The 19,683-nt window shown below is 41.8% G+C and overlaps 1 long non-coding RNA gene across 3 annotated transcripts in view; it reads right to left on the bottom strand.

The window, feature by feature from the left end:
- Positions 1–19,451, bottom strand: part of LOC132400580 (uncharacterized) — a 77,820-nt gene extending 58,369 nt beyond the window's left edge. For all 3 annotated transcript variants that reach the window (XR_009514296.1, XR_009514297.1, XR_009514295.1), the window contains exon 1: positions 19,391–19,451. This is a non-coding gene — a long non-coding RNA (uncharacterized LOC132400580). The remainder of the gene's footprint in view (positions 1–19,390) is intronic.
- Positions 19,452–19,683: the final 232 nt, after the last annotated feature.

The following is a 19,683-nucleotide window of genomic DNA, read 5'->3' as shown; positions in this document are numbered from 1 at the left end:
GGATCAGAACTGAAGAAGCCTCTCAGGTGAGTGGTGAAAGGCCTTCTGGTTAGAGAGTATGCATTATGATCAGAGATTAAGGAAGCTAGGGCTTTACTCTCTGGAGAGGAGGATGAGAGGAGACATGATAGAGGTGTACAAGATATTAAGAGGAATAGATAGAGTGGACAGCCAGCGCCTCTTCCTCAGGGCACCACTGCTCAGTACAAGAGGACATGGCTTTAAGGTAAGGGGAGGGAAATTCAAGGGGGATATTAGAGGAAGGCTTTTTACTCAGAGAGTGGTTGGTGCGTGGAATGCACTGCCTGAGTCAGTGGTGGAGGCAGATACACTAGTGAAATTTAAGAGACTACTACACAGGTATATGGAGGAATTTTAGGTGGGGGGGATATATGGGAGGCAGGGTATAAGGGTCAGCACAACATTTTGTGGGCCAAAGGGCCTGTACTGTGCTGTACTATTCTATGTTCTATGTCAATCATTGATCTGTATTGTGGATTAAGCGCCACCTGATACTGACAATCATCCTTTCTTATTGTCATTAATCAGTATTCATTAGAGTCAGTTATTGTTCTGTCTGATCAGCAGTCTATATGGTTGGTTAGCCAATAGCCAATACAGCAGATCAATCAATCCTCTGTACCTCTAGAGCCAGAGAATTATGGAGCACTATAGCACCGTACCCTGAGGATTGCCACCTTGTCATGGTGAAAAGGCTTGTGATTTCCTGAGGTCCCGGGGGGGGGGGGGGGGTGTTGCGGGGGATGCTGTCTGGAGTTTAGCCATCTGATACCTAGCTCCTCGTAGGGTAACCAATAGCAGAGGTTAAGGGGGTTGGGCATTCCAGACAAAGAGCCATTCAACCAATACCTCGGTGGTGGAGTGGGCTGAAGATAATGATACATCACAATGGCTGTGAAGGCAAAGGAAGGCTGCAGCAGTGGAGGGTCCCCAGTCGCCTTGCATTTCATGTTGCTGGACCCTGACTCTGATATGTCAAGGTCCATGTTGTTGCTGCTCATGCATCAGCCTCTACAAGTTAAACAAAGTCACAAGCTAGTGTTCTTCATTAAGGGAATCCACCTTAACATCTGGGTATGCGGATCCCACATCGGCCTCTACAGTCACCAATAGAAAAACCCTTAGGATAACATCATACTTCACTAGACTGATTGTACCAGAGGAATAGGCCCTTTGTCCCATCTAGTCCATGCCAAACAGTTATTCTGCCGTGCCAATCAATCTGCACCTGCAGCCGAGTCCTCTGTACCCATCCCATACTTGTAGAAGAAGAAAGCCCTTAACTCCAAGTGGCATTATGGCACTTTTTAGCAGGCTTTCTTGTTTTTATGAGACCGAGTTGCTAGCTCAATGCTCAACCCAGCACAGATGGAAAGCATGCAAGGGACTCCCATACACGTACTTACTTAAAATTCTCTTAAATGTTGCAGTTGAATGGTGAATTACCTGTTCATTCAGTGGGTAATTTACAGTCAGAAAACTATCAGACTTTACAGTGAGTCTGCTGAAGTAAATCTTTGTTTCATTTGATTGGACATTCAGCCTTCCAAATGGTCATTTAATTTGTGATTTTATGGTGGGTACGTTATCATTCTGTGTGTTTAATCAATTGCAACCCCAGCTTGCCCCTGTGGTGCCCCAGCCCAGGATGTCCTCCACCTGGTCCAAACATGCCCTCTCACCAAGATCCGAGATGGCTTTGCCATGGTCCATCAATGCGGCCGTGAGCTGGAGGAGTGGCTTGGCAAAATACAATGAGAGAAAAGCACCTGCCATATGAAATAACAACGTCAATTGCTTCCTGGAAGATCTGTCAGTCATCACTCTCTTTATCGGGTCAACCATTTTTCTGTATGTTTGGGAAAATATTGCGCCATATGAACTGGATTAGCAAATTTGCAGTTGATACCAAAATTGGGGGTGTAGTGGACGTTGAGGAAGACTATGAAAGCTCGCAGTAGAATCTGGACCAGATGGAAAAATTGAATGGAAAGTAGCAGATGCAGATAAGTGCAAGATTTTGCTCTTTGGTAGGACCAACCAGGGGAGGTCTTACACAGTGAACAGTAGGGCATTGAGGAGTTCAGTAGAACAAAGGGAGCTGGGAATACAGGTTCACAATTAATTGAAACTAGGATCACAAGTATATTGGGTTCATAAGGAAAGCTTTTTGCTCATTGGCCTTCATAAATCAGAGTACTGAGTACAGAAGATGGGATATTATGTTGAAGTTGTAGAAGATGTTGGTGAGGTTTATTTGGAGTATTGTGTACAGCGTTGGTCACCCACCTACATGAAAGACGTAAATAAGTTTGAAAGAATACAGAGAAAATTTACAATAATGTTGCTGGGACTGGAGCACCTGAGTTATAAGATTGAATAGGTTAGGACTTTATTCCTTGGAAAGTAGAAGATTAAGAGATTTGATAGAGGTATAGAAAATTGAGGGGTACAGATAGGGTAAATGCAAGTAGGCTTTTTCCACTAAGGTTGGGTGGGACTACAACTAGAGATCATGGATGAAATGTGAACAGTGAAAAGTTTCAGAGGAACGTGAGGAGAAACTTCTTCACTCAGAGGTTTGTGAGAGCTTGGAAAGAGCTCCCAGCACAAGTGGTGTATGCAAGCTCAATTTCTAAGTTTAAGAGAAGTTTGGATAGGTACATGGATGGTAGAAGTATGGAGGGAAATGGTTCCCATGCTGGTTGATGGGAGTAGGCAGTTTAAATGGTTCAGCATTGGCTAGATGGGCTGAAGAGCCTGTTTATGAGCTGTACTATGACTCAAAAAATTGATTAAGTGATCCTCTTGGTCAGTCCATCAGTGCATCACACTGTCAGTTATCACTTCACATGGTCAGTCAGTCAGCTCCCTGAATGCATGGCCAATGATTGATCCTGATTGTGGATCTGCATGTAGTCAACCTTCCATATAGTTCATTAGTTATTGGTCTGTGGGATGGGTAAATCTGCCCTCTATTTGGCAGCCAATCATCCATAAACTGGGCCAAACGTCATTCTTTCTGATTGATTGATCAATCAGTGCTCTGAGAAGCCAAGCAGTTAGCATTTCATGCAGTGGGTAGATTATTGTCCATGTAGTTGGGCAATTAGTGTTCTGTATGATTGGTCAAATTGTGTTTTATGCAACCAGTCATTAACACTCTATGGTTCATCAATTATCATTCCATAGTTTGGTATGTCAGCACTGTGTACGATCAATTTTCACTGCTTACTGTCAGGTGATCTGCATTCTGTATTGCCACATCATGATCCAAATGGTTGGTTAATAACATTCCATTCAGCTGTTAAATGATCTGTGTTCATTATTCTCCATGTATTAGGTAAATCATTCAGAATGGAAGGATAATCAACGCTTCATACCTTTTGTCAATCATCTGTCCATCTGACAGCTAAATAATATTTTATTAGAATCACTCATTATTCATTCCACACAATCTACAAAACATTGATCTGTAAGGAAATGACATTTTCTACATTCTGTCAATCATTTCTATTTAGCTGCTCAAGGTTACATCCACTCCAGTATAACCTCTCCACATAGTCTGTCAAACAGAGTTCCAAACATTCATACAATGCTCCATGTGGTTGGTCAATCATTACTCTATTGGCACTGGAAGCATGGCAACACCTGTGGTCTGCCCCCCAGCATAAAACTGGACTGTGTTGGCTGTTGATGCATTTCACTGCATATTTCGATATTTCTATGTATTTGTGACAATTAAAGCTAATCTTTATCTATATGTCAGTCCATCACCGCTCTATTTGGTCACTTAATCGGTCTGTCATATGCATGCCTCTCCTTCTACTCAATAGATCATTGCTCCTTGTGGAAAGACAGTCAGTGGTACAATCAGTAAGTAGTTTGTTCTCTTAACTGTGTGTGGATGATTGTTCTGCATGGTTAGTCAATCAGCACTCTTAGGGTCAGTCAGTCATCATTTCCTTTAGCGAGACATCAATCATTGATCAATACAATCGTTCAGTCATTGGTCAGTATAGACCATTGCTCAATCTGTACACCAGAGAGCACATACAGTGGATAATGATTGCCCTTTACACTCAGTGCTTAACAAATGCATGTCATTGTTCAATCATTGCTTTGTGCACAGTCCAACAGGATTTGTCAGTCCTTGTTTTCAAACAGTTGGTGAATCACTACGATATATCCTTGGTTCGTCAGCGTCTGCACAACTGTTCAATGAAACCTTGGTCAAAAAATCCACCTATGTTTGGAAAAAGGAGGAAAGGATGGATGTTGTAATCATGATCATCTTCAGGAAATGAGTCAGATATGATCTTGGGAAGCACAGAAGGTTCTCCTTGCTGTCTGACACAGGGAAAGTCATCATCAGGGTACTCCTCAATCCAGAGACTGAAGAGCTGCTCCCAATTCCATCATCGTGAATTTATTTATCTGGAAACAAGCTGTACAGGAGAGTGCCTGAAATTCCAAGAAAAATGCAGGGAGCAGCACCAGTTCCTACTCATTTGCTCAGAGGCTTTATAACACCTTCCTTAAATTTCCTTCCACACATGGAACTTCCTCTCCTTTGTACATGTGTGCTTTGATAATATGCAAGAGGTGGTACTAATTAACAGGTCTACAACAAAACCAATCTCAGCAAGGACTAAGGTCATATAAGGCTGTGCTGTTGCCCCAACACTCTTCTCAGTGTTTCTGCCCACAATGTTGTATCTCATCCTGAGCGAATGTTTCATGGGAGAGGAACTAATTGGAAACTGGTATTATCAACTTCATTCACTGAAGCATATGAACATTTAAAGAAATGAAAGATGTGATTCACTTTTGGTAGGTTCATGACTGTAACACTGATTTTGTTGTACTGTATATTAGACTGGATTGTATATATCTTACTATGAATAAACAATGCTTATCTGCCCATGTCTTCCAACCCTCCAGACTTCATTTGCTCTCCTGAATGAAGGACAGAGTCTATACCTTGCCTGTGATGCAGTGTTCTTTTGAAATAATCCTTTGCACTTTAAAGTTTTACCAATTTGCTGAATGGCATCCCTCACCTAGTAGGGCTTTCCCATTGAAAGAGGTGTACAAGATGATAGGAGACATAGATCAAGTGGATAGCCAGAGATATTTTCCCAGGGTGAAGACAGCTAATTTGAAGAAACATAATTTTAAGGTGATTGGAGGAAAGTATGGGGGAACATTCCAGGTAAGTTTTCCTATACAGAGACTAGTAAGTGCATAGAATGTGCTGCCAGATGTGGTGATAGAGTCAGATACATTAAGGGGAGTTAAAAAGTCTTAAATAGGCTCATAGATGATAGAGGGCTATGTAGGAGGAAGGGTTAGATTGATCTTAGAGTAGGTTAAAATGTCGACGCACCAAGTTCCAAGTTGTTGGCCAAACAGTATTCTGAACAGTCAGTCTATCCATAGAACCATAGAACATTACAGCACAGAAATAGGCCTTTGGCCCTTCTTGGCTGTGCCGAATCATTTTTCTGCCTAGTCCCACTGACCTGCACCTGGGCCATATCCCTCCAAAACCCCTCTCGTCCATATACCTGTCCAAGTTTTTCTTAAATATCAAGAGTGAGCCCACATTCACCACATCATCTGGCAGCTCATTCCATACTCCCACCACTCTCTGCCTGAAGAAGTCCCCCAATGTTCCCTTTAAACTTTTCCCCCTTCATCCTTAACCCATGACCTCCTGTTGTTTTTTTTTTCCCCTAGCCTCAGTGGAAACAGCCTGCTTGCATTCACTCTATCTATATCCATCATAATTTTAAATACCTCTATCAAATCACCCCTCATTCTCCTACACTCCAGGGAATAAAGTCCTAACCTATTCAACCTTTCTCTGTAACTCAGTTTCTCAAGTCCTGGCAACATCCTTGTAAACCTTCTCTGCTCTCTTTCAACCTTATTATTATCCTTCCTGTAATTAGGTGACCAAAACTGCACACAATACTCCAAATTCGGTCTCATCAATGTCTTATACAACCTCACCATTACATTCCAACTCTTATACTCAATACTTTGATTTATAAAGGCCAATGTACCAAAAGCTCTCTTTATGACCCTATGTACTTGTGACGCCACTTTTAGGGAATTATGTATCTGCACTCACAGATCCTTCTGTTCTACTGCACTCCTCAGTGTCCTACCACTTACCTTGTATGTTCTACCTTGGTTTGACCTTTTGAAGTGCAATATCTCACACTTGTCTGCATTAAACGCCATCTGCCATTTTTCAGCCCATTCGTCCAACTGGTCCAAATCTCTCTGCAAGCTTTGAAAACCTTCCTCACTGTCCACTACACCTCCAATCTTTGTATCATCAACAAATTTGCTGATCCAATTTGCCACATTATCATCCAGATCATTGATATAGATGACAAATAACAATGGACCTAGTACTGATCCCTGTGGCACACCACTTGTCACAGGCCTCCACTCAGAGTAGCAATCCTCCACTATCACTCTTTGGCTTCTTCCATTGAGCCAATGTCTAATCCAATTTACTACCTCTCCATGTATGCCTAGCGACTGAATCTTCCTAACTAACCTCCCATGCGGGACCTTGTCAAAGGCCTTACTGAAGTCCATGTAGATAACATCCACTGCCTTCCCTTCATCCACTTTCCTGGTACCTTCCTCGAAAAAACTCTAATAGATTGGTCAAACATGACCTACCACACACAAAGCCATGCTGACTTTTTCTAATAAGTCCCTGTCTATCCAAATACTTGTAGATCCTATCTCTTAGTATTCCTTCCAATAATTTACCTGCTACCAATGTCAAACTTACCGGCCTATAATTTTCCAGCTTACTTTTTTTGAGTCTTTTTTAAACAATGGAACTACATGAACTATTCTCCAATCGTCCGGCACCTGACCAGTGGATATCGACATTCTAAGTATTTCTGCCAGGGCCCCTGCAATTTCAACACTAGTCTCCTTCAAGGTCCGAGGGAATACCCTATCAGGTCCTGGGGATTTATCTACTCTGATTTGCCTCAAGACAGCAAGCACCTCCTCCTCTTTGATCTGTATAAGTTCCATGACCTCCCTATTTGTTTGCCTTGTTTCCATGGACTCCATTCCAGTTTCCTTAGTAAGTACAGATGCTAAAAACCCATTTAATATCTCTCCCATTTCTTTTGGTTCCATACATAGCTGACCACTCTGATCTTCAAGAGGACCAATTTTATCCCTTACTATCCTTTTGCTCTTAACATACCTGTAGATGCTCTTTCGATTATCCTTCACCCTGACTGCCAAAGCAACCTCATGTCTTCTTTTAGCCCTCCTGATTTCTTTAAGTACTTTCTTACTCTTTTTATACTCCTCAAGCATCTTATTTCCTTCCTGTTGCCTATACATGCTATACATCTCTCTTCTTCTTTATCAGAGTTCCAATATCCCTCGAGAACCAAGGTTCTTTATTCTTATTCACTTTGCCCTTAACCCTGACAGGAACATAGAAACTCTGCATTCTCAAAATTTCTCCTTTGAAGGCCTCCCACTTACCAATCACGTCCTTGCCAGAGAATAACTTGTCCCAATCTATGCTTTTTAGATCCTTTCTCATTTCTTCAAATTTGGACTTTTTCCAGTTTAGAACTTCAACCCAAGGACCAGATCTATCTTTATCCATGATCAAGTTGAAACTAATGGCATTAATGATCACTGGAACCAAAGTGTTTCCCTAAACACACATCTGTCACCTGCCCTAACTCATTTCCTAACAGGAGATCTAATATTGCATCCTCCCTAATTGGTACATCTATATATTGATTTAGAAAACTTTCCTGAACACATTTTACAAACTCTAACCCATCCAGACCTTTAACAATATGGGAGTCCCAAGCAATGTGTGGAAAATTAACATACCCTACAATCATAACTTTCTGTCTCCTGCAGTTGTCTGCTATCTCTCTGCAGATTTGCTCCTCCAATTCTCGCTGACAATTGGGTGGTCTATAATACAACCCTGTTAATGTGGTCATACCTTTCCTGTTTCTCAGCTCCACCCATATGGCCTCAGTAGACAAGCCCTCTAATCTGTCCTGCTGAAGCACTGCTGTAATATTTTCCCTGACTAGCAAAGCCATTCCCCTACCCTTCATCCCTCTGCCTCTATCACGTCTGAAACATCGGAACCCTGGAACATTGAGCTGCCAGTCCTGCCCCTCCTGTAGCCAAGTTTCAGTAATGGCTATGATGTCATAATTCCATGTGTCAATCCAGCCCCTCAGCTCATCTGCCTTTCCCACAACACTCCTTGCATTGAAATAGACACACCTCAGAAGATTATTACCACCACACACAGCCTTACTATTTGTGACTTTGCATGAACTACTAACATCATTTATTTTTACCTCTGTTCCACTCTGGCACTGGTTCCCACCCCCCTGCAAATCTAGTTAAAACCCTCCCCAATAACACTAGCAAACCTCCCTGCCAGTATATTGGTCCCCTTGTAGTTCAGGTGTAACCTGTCTCTCTTGTACGGGTCCCACCTGCCCCATAAGAGGTTCCAATAATCTAGACATCTAAAGCCCTGTCCCCTTCATTAGTTTCTCAGCCACGTGTTCATCCTCCAGAGCATCCTACTGGCATGTGGCACAGGCAGCAATCCAGAGATTACTACCCTCGAGGTCCTGTTTTTCAACTTCCTACCAAGCTCTCTGTACTCACTCTTCAGCACCTCTTTGACTCTTTCTACTTATGTCGTTGGTACCGATGTGTACGCCCTCCCATTTCAGAATGCTGTAAACGCGATCAGAGACATCCCTGACCCTGGCACCCGGGAGGCAACAAACCATCCGGGATTCCCTGTCATGACCACAGAATCTCCTGTCTGTACCTCTGACTATGGAGTCCCCTATCATTACCGCTCTCCTCTTCTTCCTCCCTCCCTTCTGCACTGCAGAACCAGACTCAGTGCCAGAGATCTGGCTGCCGTAGCTTGTCCCAGGTAAGCCATTTTTACCCCCCCACCAACAGTATCCAAATCGGTATACCTGTTTTGAAGGGGAATGGCCACAGGGGGAACCCTGCACTACCTGCCCTTTCCCTAATTACCTGTGCCCTGTTTCTTAGGCGTAACTACCTCCCAGAAGCTACTATCTATAAACTGCTCAGTCTCCCGAATGCTCCGGAGGTCATCCAGCTCCTGCTCCAGTTCCCTAACATGGTCTGTTAGGAGCTGCAGCTGGATGTACTTCTTGCAGGTATCGTTGTCAGGACACCGGAGGTCTCCCTGACTTCCCACGTCCTGCAAGAAGAGCATTCCAACATCCTGCCTAGCATATTCATGCTGGGAAAACAAGCATTCTTTCCAGTCAAAGCAACACACACAAAGTGCTGGAGGAACACAGCAGGTCAAGCAACATTTATGGAAATGAATAAACAAGTTGACGTTTTGGGCTGAGACCCTTTCAGTCAATCATCACTCTATGTAATTGGTCAATCAGTGTTCTCTATGGTAGCTCGGTCATAAATTCTTATAATCTTTGATTTTCCTGTTTAGTACTTAAGCCAGTCATCACTGTGTGCATTGTTCTGTTCAGTTTTCCATAGGATAGATATAATCTGTGTTCCGTTTGTGTTAATCAATGGTCCACATTGAGTGCAAATCAGTGCTTCTTACTCATGTGGGTAAATAATGGACCAATCATAAAGAACAATCATCATTCTGTACAATTGATCAATCAACACTTCACACTGCTCAGTAGAGCCAGACAATTAGTATTCCATACATTTAACCAGTTGGTGTTCTATATAGTGTGACAACCATTGCTCTATTTAGATCTGTCAATCCTTTATTATGTATGTGGCAACACAATGTATGGTGGGTTATGTATCAGTCTGCATGGTCAGTCAATTATAAATTTATGTGGTCAGACATTTATCACTCAGTCCAAGTGGTTAATCCTTCAAGAGGATCACATCTCGTCATAGGGTTTGGAGGCTTGTATGCCTCAATGAACCGGAAAGCTATGTTGGTTTTGACTCTTGGTAGGGTCACACATGCCAAACAGGTCATAGGGTAGAGGCCAGACTAAGAGTGGTCCACCAGTCCTCCAGGTTCAGGGGTTCAGCTCAGGGCTAACAACCCTGACTGATGGTATTCCTGAGTCTCCACTCAAGAGTTGCATGACTGACAGTAGTGAAAATTGAGAGGAAGCTATTGGCATGATGAACACCACCAAGACCAAAATTGGTTTTCAGAATGTACGAACCATATACAACACTGGTAGAGTTAACACCACACTATGACATCGTCATGGTAGATCTAAATGCCAATGAAGGAAATAACTCATACTTCATGGACGCACTCATACTTCAACTCATACTTCATGGACACACATGAATATGGAACAATGAATAGCAATGGTGAAAGACTGGTGCAATTCTGTGCCATGAACAATCTAGTATTAGGAGGGATCCTCTTTCCGCAGCATGAAATCCACAGACTGACATGGTGTTCACCCAATGGACATGACAAAAACAAGATTGACCATTTAGTGGTCACTGGCTTGTGGAGATGATCCTTGCAGGATGTAAGGTGAAGAGAGGAGCATATATAGGAAGTGATCACTGCCTTGTTGTAGCAGCGATGAAACTCAATCTTGAGAAGCGCTGGGACCAGAACACATGTACAAAGACACTTCGATGTCAAGAAGCTCAGGATACCAGTGTGAGATCTACCTTCACCATTCAGCTTAAGAACAGACTCCAGGCCTTGCAAGACCTTGACAAAGATGTGTCAGTAGATGGGTTTAACACAATGTGGAAACAGATTGCCTCAGTTTTCAAGGAGAGCAGCGAGGTTTGTTAAAATACAGAGCTGGAAAGCAGAACAAAGAATGGATACACCATGGTACATGGACAACCTTAGAAGATTGGTCAATCACCCTATTCCATCTAATCAGTTAATTGCCTTGGCCCATCTGACTGGCCAATCAGCTTGTTCTGTCCAGTCAGTCAATCACCTTGGTCCACCTGATTGGTCAATCAGCATACTCCATTCAGTCAGTTAATGATCTTATCCCATATGATTGGACAGTCAGCTCATGCCTTCCAGTCAGTTAATAATCTTGCTCCATATGATTGGACAGTCAGCTCATGCCTTCCAGTCAGTTAATCAACCCACTCCGACAGGCTGATTGAAAATGTATCAAAATTGTCTTCCACTCTTTAAGATTGTCCAGGTGGCTGTGCACTGTGCAGATTGCACATAATGTTAATCCAATCTGCTTGGTGAATATCTGAAAAATGATTAATTTATTACTTTATTTTATCTTTGGCAGTTCCATTGTAGTATTAGTTTTTAAAATTCAGTTTTTTTTCTTACTATTGTTTCACAGTTATGATACATCAGTGACTTAATCTCCTGAGGGAAAATTCTATGTAAATCCTCTCTAATTCCCCAAGGTTATTACACAAATGTAGATTAATCTTTTGTTGCTTACCCTGTTGTCCTCCAGATAAATATTCCTCTGCCTAAACATCAGAAAAACCACTGAGTTTTTTGATTATCTAAACCTACCCCCCAAAACACCTACTTTTTCCAGAATGGATAATATACTATCTTAGTTCATCAGCTCAGACACAGTTTACATAAATCCTACCACTCGCAAAAGTATATAATTCCTCCTTCTCAACTATAATGGCACCTAAAGCTGAACAGATTTTAGTAGTTGCAAGGATTTATAATCAGTAGATAATTATGATCATTTCTGCTTGGTAAAGAAATCAAACCTTGACAATGCAGCATCACAAAATATTTGATCTTTTATTGCTTAAACAATATCATTAAATTTATAGCTTTTAAAACTGCATCACAGTTTCCTAACCTTTCAGAAATATCCTCTTTACAGTCTTTTATAAATATTATAGATGAACTGATGGCATATACAACTTCTAATTGAGCTGGTTTCGATTAAAAACTGGTAAAAAATGAATAACACTGATTACACATGTACTCCTTCAAGGGGAAGTTATCTTAATGTAGATTATTTGATTTATTGAGTCCTTTTCAATTGAACACAACACTGAATATATCTGAATGTACTTAAAGATGACAGAGTAATTTCTTGTAAGTCCACAGAATAGCAATGGCCACAATAGAAGTGGATGTTAATGTGGGCTTTGCTATTGAGTCAACACACACAAATTGCTGGCCCAAAATGTCGACTATACTCTTTCCATAGATTCTGCCTGGCCCACTGAGTTCCTCCAGCATTTTGTGTGTGTTGCTCTGAATTCCAGCATCTGCAGATTTTCTCTTGTTTGTGATTGCTATTTAGTCTTTATGTTCTTATTGAATCAACCTTCATCTTAATTTCTGTTATGGCTATTCAGAACTTGTACTTGCCTAGGGTATGCATTACCATGAGACTATAAGACCATCACATATAGGAGCAGAATTAGGCCATTTGGCCCATCGAGTCTGCTCTGCCATTTCGTCATGGCTGATCCAATTTTCCTCATAACACCAATCACCCACCTTCTCCCCGAATCCCTTCATGCCCTGACCAATCAAGATCCTATTCACCTCTGCCTTAAATATACATAAAGACTTGGCCTTCACAGCTGCCTGTGACAAAGAATTCCACAAATTCACCACTCTCTGGCTAAGGAAATTCCTCCTCTTCTCCATTCTAAAAGGACGCCCCCCCCCCCCCCGTGCCCTCTGATTTTAGACTCTTCCATCATAGGAAACATCCTCCCCATATCCACTCTATCAAGGCCTTTCACCATTCAATATGTTTCAAAGAGGTCACTCCTCATTCTTCTGAATTCTAGTGAATACAGGCCCAGAGTCACCAAACTATCTTCATATGACAAGCCACTCAATCCTGGAATCATTTTCATGAATATCCTTTGAACCCTCTCCAGTTTCAGCACATTCTTTCTAAGGTAAGGGTCCCAGAACTGCTCACAATACTCTACATGAGCCCTCACTAGTGCTTTATAAAGTCTCAACATTATATCCTTATTTTTATATTCTAGTCCTCTTGAAATGAATGCAAACATTGCATTTGCCTCCCTCATCACAGACTCAACCTGCAAATTAAATTTTAGGGAATCCTGCACAAGGACTCCCAAGTCCCTTTGTGCCTCAGTTTTTGTATTTTCTCTCCATTTAGAAATAGTCAACCCTCTCATTTCTTCCACCAAAATGCATGACCGTACATTTCTCGCCACAGTATTCCATGGGCTCATTGATTGTTAAGCAGACTCATGAGTGGCACCTTGTCAAAGGTCTCCTGAAAATCCAAGTACACAACACAACTGATTCTCCATGATCTCTTCAGGCACCTCTTTCAGAACTGTGGGTTGTACACCCTCTGGTCCAAGTCATCTTTACTTTTGATGCACCATCAATAACTCACTCTGAGACGTAAAGGCGAGATATCGGCTTTTATTGACTGGAAGAAGGAACAAGCAGTGAGTGACCACCATACTACATCCTGGAGACTGAGAGGCAGGGCTCAGGCCTTGATCGCCTTTATACAGGGGTCAGTGGGAGGAGCCACAGGAGCAGTCAGCAGGGGGGCGTGTCCAGACAGGTATATGTGGTTCACCACAACTTTACAATACTTCCTCCTCTTTTGGATGTGTATATCTTGTGCCCTCCAAATTGCTTCCAGAAATTCCAGCTATTGCTGCTCTGCTGTCATCCCTGCTAGTGTTCTTTTCCATCAATTCTGGCCAACTCTTTCCTCATGCCTCTTTACTCCACTGATACATCTGATACATCTAACTTTAACTTCTCCTTCTCAAATTCCAGGGTGAATTTGATCATATTGTGATCACTTGTACCTTAAGATCTCTAATCAATTTTGGTTCATTGTACAACCCCCAATCCAAAATAACTGATCCTCTACTGGGCTCAATCATGAGCTGCTCTAAGAAGCCATCTCGTAGGCTCTCTGGAAATTCTCCCTCCTGGAGGAGAATCCAGCACCAGCCTGATTTTTCCCAATCTACCCAAATTTTGAAGTCCCCCATGACTAGTATAACATTGCCCTTTTGGTATGTATTTTCTATCTCCTATTGCAATTTGTAGACCACATCTTTACTACTGTTTGGGGGGTCTGTATATAACTCCCATCAGCGTCTTTTTTCTCTTGCAGTTACTTAGCTCTATCCACAAAGATGCAACATCTTCTTGCCTTATGTCACCTCTTTCTAATGATTTGATTTCATTATTTACCAACAGAGCAATGTTGCCCCCCTCTGCCTTCTTGCCTGCCCTTTTGTATATCCTTGTAATGTGTATCCTTGAACATCCAGCTATAATCTTCTTTCAGCCATGATTCCGTGATGCTGAAGTTATCCCCTCTGGTTCAAGAGCCTAGTGTAATAACTGTTCCTGAACCTGGTGATGTGAGTCCTGAAGCTCTTCTCCCTTCTTCCTGATGGCAGCAGTGAGAAGAGAGCATGACCTTGGTGGTGGACGTCTCTGATGAGGGATGCTGCTTTCTTGCGATAACGTAAGGTACACTCAATAGTGGGGTGGATTTCACCCATGATGAACTAGGCTGTATCCACTACTTTTTGCAGGATTTTCTGTTCAAGTGCATTGGTACTTCCATACCAGGCTATGATGCCACTCTCCACCACGTATCTATAGAAGTTTGTCAAAGTTTTAGATGTTATGCCAAATCTTTGCAAACTTTTAAAGAAGTAGAGGCATTGCTCTGCTTTCTTCATAATTACACTTACACACTGGCCCCAGAACAGGTCCTCTGAAATGATAGCACTAAGGATGGCAGTGGCTTTAGGTGTCCTACACCAACATATCTTCTAGCTCCTGAAAATATCAGTTACCCGCCTTCATACCGTCTGAAACTGGAGCTCTGTGTAACCTTGTACTCTTGTTTTCTCAATGCATAGACCTGAATGACCATCCCATTTCATGTCTCATTTGTACAAGCTGATGTCCTGTGATGTGGTCATAATGAGGCCCAAGGCCTAGTTAGCAGTTGGTTTAGCTGCCATTGGAGCCTTCCCCGGGAGGAGTGTGGGGTCAGTTACTGCCTTGTGATAACATTAGCACTAGTACTCAATCCTTTCTATCTGCAGGACAGTAGTGAAATAAAAACTGACACTAGCACTTGCTCACTTGCAGGCTTTGATGAAGCAGTCTGTGCTTCTTCCCAAAAGACCAGCAACTATGTGAATCTAACATAGATGATAAAACATAAATAGCTCTGATTTGCATATAGTTCCATGGCTCATTAATTTATGCATGAAGCAAAATGCAAATGATGCATATCTTTCATGTTTGAATCACAGCTCTGGGCAGCTCTTTAGTTTTAGATTAATGTACAGGATGCATGGCACATTCAGAGTAATGCCAACTGTAAATCCCAGCACAGTTTTTGCAGCATGCAAGGGAGAAGAGCACCATTCTTGACATACTGTAGTCTTTTCATACTGTGACTATTTACTATATCATGCTATGGATTCAACATAAGAGTCTAATCACTGAATTTATGCACACAGCATGGCTTGTCAAATGGCAAAGTCACACACCAGGGATTTACATCTTGAAATCCACGACCTGCCTGCTAGTATACCTGCTTAATATGAATTACAGGCATGAAGCATTGGGCCTGGGAGAATAATAACGTGACATCTGGCCCTATCTTTATACGTGTATACGTATGTAAATACTTATACTGTGCATGGTAGTTGATCTGCTTGGCATGAATCAGGAATAAAGTGGTGATACTTATCGTGGAGTGGTCAAGTTATATAGCATAGAAACGGGTCCTTCAGCTCACCATCTCCATGATGACCATCGTCGCATTTTAGTCCTGAGGAAGGGTCTCGGCCCAAATTGTCAGCTGTTTATGCATTTCTATTGATGCTGCCTGACTTGCTGAGTTCCTCCAGCATTTTGCGTGTGTTGCTTTGGATGTCCAGCATCTCCAGAATTTCTCATGCTTATGATTTACCTGCATTCCTCTCTTCCTTGCTCAATCAAGATGCCTCTTAAATGTCGCAATTCTACCTGCTTCCAGATACCAGCTATTCCTTGTGTGAAATTTCTTTCTTCTCATATCTGTTTTAAAACTCACTCTCACTTTAAGCCTATACCGTCTGGTTTTGGACACTCTTCCCATGGGAAGTAGACACTGGCAATCTACTCTATCTGCCTTATCCTGCCTCTCATCAATTTACATACCTCATGTTGTATTTGAGCCTCTTTCATTCCAGGGCAAACAAAACTAGCCTGTCTGATCTCTCCTGGTGACTCAACTCTCCAATCCTGTAAACTATTCCTGTTCTCTCTACCTAATCACATTCTTCCTATGGTGTGGTGAGCAGACTGCACATAATACTCCAAGTGAGCCCTAAACAACAATTGTACCATCACTTTATCAAGGACCCTTCCAATCTGCTAAACAAAAGATCCTTCAGATCTTTGAGGATTGAGATTGAAAAGAATAAAAGGAAATGCTTAATTGTGTTAAAGAAATGGCAAACATCAGAGAAAATAAAATCATATATTCCTCATGTAAAATATTGTTTTACCGGTTGAAGGGAAGACAAAGTCTATTATAATTTTTTTTTATCTTTTAGCCCTGCTCTCGAACCTTAGTAAGAAACATATACTGTATTCTGAGGCTGGTAATCCCTCAGAATGATGGTGAATTTGAGGAAATCTGCTTCCTGGTTAACCCTTCTCATTGAAAAAAGACCGAGCTATATGGCTGAGCTGTGGAGTGTTAACAATTCCATTTATTATGTGCAGTGCCAAGTCACACAGGTAAGGGAAACCAAACGAGAAGTCCAGTATTGTTGGACTTCGTTTATGATCTGCCTCGTATCTGAATTTGCCGATGGTCTGCTTGGGAAGGGTGTTGATTGATTAGAGCAGAGTTCCACAGCTGACAGTAGGTTCAATGCTGCCAGGCTTAAACCTTGCTGGTCTGCGGCAGGCAATGAAAGGTTGGATGGTTGATGCAGTATAAAAGACTGAAGTCTTACCGGTGGTCGTGTACATATTTTACATTCATAGAGTGGTCACAATTCATGAAAGCAATCATGCATGGAGTGAAAATTGGAGCTCTTGCATCACTCACACCTCTCTACATTGGCGACACTGCTGTGGAAAGTGTGAGTAGTTTCAAACTCCTGGGAGTGCACATCTCACACAACCCCTCATGTTCCCTGAACACATTCTACACAATCAGGAAAGCTCATCACGTTCAGAGGAGGCTGAAGAGAGCAGGATCATGTACATCCATACGCATTTCATTCTACAGATATGCAGTGGAGAGCATCTTAACAAGCTGCATCAACTCACAATATGGAAAATGCATTGCAGCAGACAGGAAGGTTCTAGAATGAGTAGTCAAAACTGCCCAATGCATCACAAGGACCAGCCTACCCGCCATCTAGGACATATACCCGGAAAGGTGCCAGAAAAGGGCCAGTGACATCATGGATCAACCCGCCCTGCTTTTGGACTATTTGTCCCACTCCCCTCAGAGAGGAGGCTACCTAGCATCCACACCAGGACCACCAGACTCAAGAACAGTTACTTTCCCCAATCAGTAAGGCTGACCAACTAAAACACTCCTCCACACCCCCACCACAACTACTTTATCACTTCCTGTACAAATACTCCTGTGCTTGGTGTCACTTTATGGACATACAATCAATCTATGAATATTAGCTAGCTCATGTATTTATAACTATTCTGTTTTTATTATTGTTGTGTTCCTTGTTTTATTGTGATTTTTTTTGTGCTGCATTGGATCCGGAGTAACAACTATTTTGTTCTCCTTTACTGTGCTGGAAAGTACATTAAACAATCTTGAATCTTGCAGAATGATCTATACTGTCAATGCTTCTTTAAGTTGGTGGAGTCCTGGAGTCAGTGGAATTCTATTGGATTATTAGTCTGCTTCTGGATGTCCATAAGAAACTGAAAAATCTGTTTGCTTTCGGCAACAGTCATCTCTTTATTACAGTCATGAACTGCAAACTGAGTGATGTTGCCAACATTCTCTATAGAACCAGACAGAAACAAATTTAGGGCTGTGGTTATTTTTGACTCCAATTGGCAAATAGTCTCATTACAAGATGTTACTCATCTCAGGCCATCACCCTTTAGTGCTTGAACCTCTCCGGCATGTTAATTTGCTCCTGAAGCTTCCGTTGCAAGTTTACAGATTCTTGCAAGTGCAGCCCTGTTTGTTCACACCTCCTCCTCCTCCTCCTCCCTGTGTAGTGTTTGTAATGAAATTCCCAAAGAATTTCTATAAACGTACTTTGTGTTTTACAGTCAATTGTTGGATAGAACTATGTTTTATTTTGCTTTTTAAGCAATTCCGGGAAATGCATTTCATAAACTGATGTGTTCGCCTTGATCTCCAGCTCATACATTTGGTTAACTATTTGTACTAATGTACTATCTTAAGTACAGACAGTTATGAATTTGCTCAATGTCCTAATTTCTTTATTCATTGAATTCTTCACTGGAGTCTGCACTTAACCCCTCTGGTATCCATTCCAGACACTGGTAACTCTAAAGGTGAAGATTAGCTTTATATGTCACATGTACATCAAAGCATGCTTTGAAATACATTGCATCAAGTCAAATCAGTGAGTACTGCGCAAATGTTGCCACACTTCTGGTGTCAACACAGCATGCTCACAACTTACTAACTCTAACCATATTTGGTATGTAGGAGGAAACTAGAAGAACTGCAGGAAACCCACACTTTCACAGGGAGAACGTACAAATTCCTTATAGACAGTGGTGGGAATCGAACCCCAATCGATGATAGCTAGCGCTGTGAAGAGATTGTGCTAATCACTATGCTACCATGCATGCTCCCCCCTCCAGTCTAGTGGATCACTTCCCCAGATAGACAGCAAACACATCCAGTTTCATATTCAACCTTGCAATTGCTGTCTCATCATAATTGTCTCCATGACTTTGAAAACACCATATTACATATTGCAAACACCTTCTTCCTGGTGTAACTTGCCTGTGCTATCCTTACAAAGTTTTATTCGGAGTCCAACAAGGCATATCAGTAACAACAATAGTTACAATTACACAATGTATTGGGTACACTACTGGATAGTATGAACTCAATTAGAATCATACACCAAGGAAACGGGCCCCTTTTCTTGTCCAAGCTGACATTCATACTCCCATTTACACTATTTCTACACAGATCACATTTTATTTTTCCCTTCTTCCCATAAATTCACCTACACTCTAGGGCATTTTACAGCAATCAATTAGCCTACCAAAATGCATGCCCTGCAACAGTCTCTAATATTGTTCTTAGCCATCAAATGTTGTACTTACAAGGTCTTGAATCTTAAGTCTTCTCTAACTCACTTTAGGTAGAGGAACTTGCCTCTTTCCTGCTGTGACATTTGAAGTTACAAATTGACTTTGCCTTCTTAGATTACTGTATTACCAAGGTTTTCAACTCTGATATGCCTGTTTAAGTCTGCTTTGTCATACTGCTGTACTAGGCTGTCACTAATAAGTAAGTCCATGCTTCAGAGGACCTTTCAGAACTTTTGGACTTCTTCCATAATAAAATGCAGTCCTCTGGCAAAATAACCGACTCATTCTGCACTTGATGCAGGACG

The sequence above is a fragment of the Hypanus sabinus genome, chromosome 10, assembly GCF_030144855.1.
Source record: "Hypanus sabinus isolate sHypSab1 chromosome 10, sHypSab1.hap1, whole genome shotgun sequence".
Lineage (NCBI taxonomy): Eukaryota > Metazoa > Chordata > Chondrichthyes > Myliobatiformes > Dasyatidae > Hypanus > Hypanus sabinus.
This window is presented reverse-complemented; position numbering and strand designations above follow the sequence as displayed.